Genomic DNA, 3,643 nt, shown 5'->3' on the forward strand with positions numbered 1-3,643 from the left:
ATGACCTTGGAGCATGTTGAGCATGACTTCCCAGAACACAATAACCCTAGGATATGAAATGATCCAGAGAGATGGAAATAATTATTTTAATAGCTGGCAAAAGATTTTTTTTTTCATGAGCATGTTTATTTATAGGAAAATACCTGAATAATTTTGTTTGGTTATCAAAAGGCCATATGAGTTTTATCTTTTTAAAGAAAATTATGAAAAAAGAAGGGAAAGCTAAACTGCTCTACATGAGAATGAAGAAAAATTTAAAGAAGGGAAAGAAGCAGAAGATAATTGAACCTATGAAAATATACTGATATCGAGGCAGCCAAAGTAGTTGTAAAAATTTAAAAAAATCTCAAAGGAAAGGAAAAGTGAGCTTTGACCATTTGATCTTCTATCATTCTGAAGCCCCTGCCTCTTCCACTTTCCCTTCTCACCTCCTGCAGTCAGGGAGCCGTTCCGTTTCTGACATTCCCTGTCAATTCCTTCCCAGGAACCAAGGAGAACACCAGAGTCCTTCTGGATTCCTCTGCTAGTCCTTAAATAGAAGCTGTAAAAGCCCAGAGTTGAGGTTTACCCTCCTTTTACAGAAGGTGTGCATGCAAAGATCTTGTGCTTTTGAGCTGGGAGGTATTTTTTAATGTTTATTTATTTTCAGAGACAGTGAGTGAGTGTGGTGAAGGGGCAGAGAGAGAGGGAGAGAGAGAATCCCAAACAGGCTTAGAGCTAGGTCCCAGGAGCTGTGAGATAATGACCTGGGCCTAAATGAAGAATTGGATGGCTAACCGACTGAGCCACCCAGGCATCCCGAATCAGGAGGTTTGAAGCAGAAGGATGAGTGAGGTATTTATGTGTTCAAGCACGTCCAGCCACTCTGCCTTCACGGGGCCTCGCAGGTATGGACGTCCGCAGTGCGTCTGCCCTCCTTGCACTGCACCACATAGCACCTGTGGAACATGCCCTCATACCAGGTGAGACGGGTGGCTCGAGCTATGCCATGCCCTCGTCCACAGCATGTGATTTCACAACCGTCCATCTCTTCGGATGTTTTGCTGCAGACATGGCCTGCAGTGCCTAGGGAACCTGCAACCTTGCCCAAGACACAGTGATCTGAGGAGTTGTCAAAGTAGATATGGTCAGTCTGGGTGCCACTGCAATGGCCTTGGTGGGCTATAGAGTGACGCCATCCTGGGTCACTGCACTGCTAAGCCCTGTCATAGTGGCACCACAGGTCACCTGGGTGGCAGCAGCAGATGCACAGAGTACAGGAGCCGCTTATGCCATGGCATTGCCACTCGAGCTTCAGAAACCGCCTCACAGCCATGCGACCAAAAACATGTTTAATGGTGTAGTTTAAATTTCTTCACACACACATAAGCATTTGCTCAAATCATCAGTAATCATGTTCACCTGATAATGTGTTATGTGACAGATTTCTAAGAAGATCAAAGAAGCAGTGCTGAGCTCCACGTTTGGGTTGGTCTGCAGAGAACAGCCAGAGAAGGTGAAATGCGAGATCAAGAGCATGGTGGGCAGGAACTCAGAGCTAAAACATAATCTTAATTCTCTAGAAGCCCACAGAGATCTTGGTTGGGACTCAGACACTGAAATGAGACTACCTTTTTTTTTTTTTTAACATTTACTAACTCCAAGGTTATAAAAAATAAGAGAGGGATTCCACTTCTACTTATCACATGAGTTCTTCCTCCTCAAAGACTGACAATGGTCTCACTTCCATCTCCGTAGCAGGAAAGGGTTCTATCCAGTTTCAGATAAGTGTCCAAATAAATTTCCAATGTTAAAAATTGCACTGTCTTCTTTAATTCTAATTTAAAGAGGACTGGGGTTATTATATTCAACTCTAGTAACAATGTTGGAGAGCATCATAAAATTAAACACTGTCTGTAGAATGTTAGGCTTTAGCTACATATCAGAGAGGGGGAGGGGAAAGACATAAATCCTCCATGAAGCAGATTTCTATGTGTGAGTGAGTGTGCTATTTGTGAAAAAGTCAAGAACTGAAATTGGCTATCTACCTGCTGTAATCAGGTACAAGATTCTTCAAAGGAATGCCAATAAAACCAAGCAATTGTGATCATAGACAAATCAGAGACTGAAACAACAGTGTTGCCTCAGTTGACCAACTTACTAAGAGGACACTTGAAATGGCCTGATGACGTTACTGCTGATTTCACGTCTGGGTCTGGAGGCTGCTTATTAAAGTTGCACGTTTGAATCTGACTTTACTCTCAATATTAACTGTGATTCATAAAATGGCTCATCTAGAAAATCCCTTGCTAACTATTAGTTTACCATCTCCTGTTTGATTATCTGTAACTTTTGTAATATCATGGTGATCAAGATAGTCTTAACATTCTCCTCTGCTTGATTAAACCTTAGACAGTTTTCTTCCTGACTATGGGCTCCTGGCCTCCCATTTCTTTGAGTATTTGCTTTAGAAACTTGAAGCTGTAAATTCCTTCTCTGTCTCTGAGATATAAATCTTCCAATGACCCAGAAATGTCTTTCTCTAGATCTTGGGAGACATCCCTTCCAAAGTAATCACCAAAAGACACCACCCTTATTTCCCAGTCTCTGTAGGAGGGTGGGACCCTAACCTAGACAACTGCCAATTAGCAGACATAAGTGAATGGTTTAATCATTTTGAATAAACTTCCCCTTCCCCCAGCCCCACAGTCCTCCAAAGATTTTCCATGATCCTACCCCAGAATTTAAAAATCTTTTTTTTCTTTCCTTTTTTTTTTCAGATAAGTTGGGTTCCATCTCCCTCCCCTATTGCAATAGTCTTAAATAAAGTTTTCCTTGCATATTTAACTGTTAACTCTGTCTGGTACAAATATTTTTTGACATTGGACTGATCCGTTTTCTCATCTTCCTAAATAGTTTACTCTCTTGATATCAGGCAATACTTTTCAGTTACTTTTAAATCAGTAAAATATTTTTCTTTTAAATTTGAGATTTAGAATAAATGTAACTGAAACAGACATTCATGACAGAGGCAGTGAATGAGACATGCCCTGAGGAGCAAAAACAACCAGTCCAAGATATGAAAATTTGGGTAACTGAATAATACCAAGGAATAATTCAATGAAAACGTACTCTCCCACTCTTCCCCCTAAACACACAACTCACACACACACACACACACACACACACACACACACAGGCACACAAAGAAATATTAAGTCATTTTAACCTAATGTCACACACACACAACATGCTCAAGGTTGAAAAGTTTGAAAAATTTCTCTGCCAAGTGCAGAAATCTTACTGATATCTGATGTGAAATGGGTGAGAATATCTTTAAACATAACAGCAGGATTTCAACTAGAATGCTAAGTGTTGACGGCCTAGGAAGAGGCACTGCTCGCATCAATATAGCTGCTAGTTTATGGTGGGGGGAAAGCCAGTCTTTACAACGGCCCAAACCCCAGATATACGTAGAAAGTCTGATTACTGTTCATCAGATAAGTAGTTGTTTAAGAACCAGAATTCATAAGGATAAACTAACAGCCCCCTCCTCTAAAATATACACAACAAAAACCATGTAAGGAGCACATTAGGTTTGCCAACTATGCTCCTGTAAGTAGAAAAGAAGGTAACATTCACATTTTGTTCATAAAGAAATGCC

The 3,643-nt window shown here is 40.8% G+C and overlaps 1 pseudogene; it reads right to left on the reverse strand.

Moving 5' to 3' along the window:
• Positions 1–803: 803 nt before the first annotated feature.
• LOC115304008 lies at positions 804–1,729 on the reverse strand (annotated as a pseudogene).
• Positions 1,730–3,643: the final 1,914 nt, after the last annotated feature.

This window comes from Suricata suricatta, chromosome 2 (genome assembly GCF_006229205.1).
Source record: "Suricata suricatta isolate VVHF042 chromosome 2, meerkat_22Aug2017_6uvM2_HiC, whole genome shotgun sequence".
In the NCBI taxonomy this organism is placed as follows: Eukaryota; Metazoa; Chordata; class Mammalia; order Carnivora; family Herpestidae; genus Suricata; species Suricata suricatta.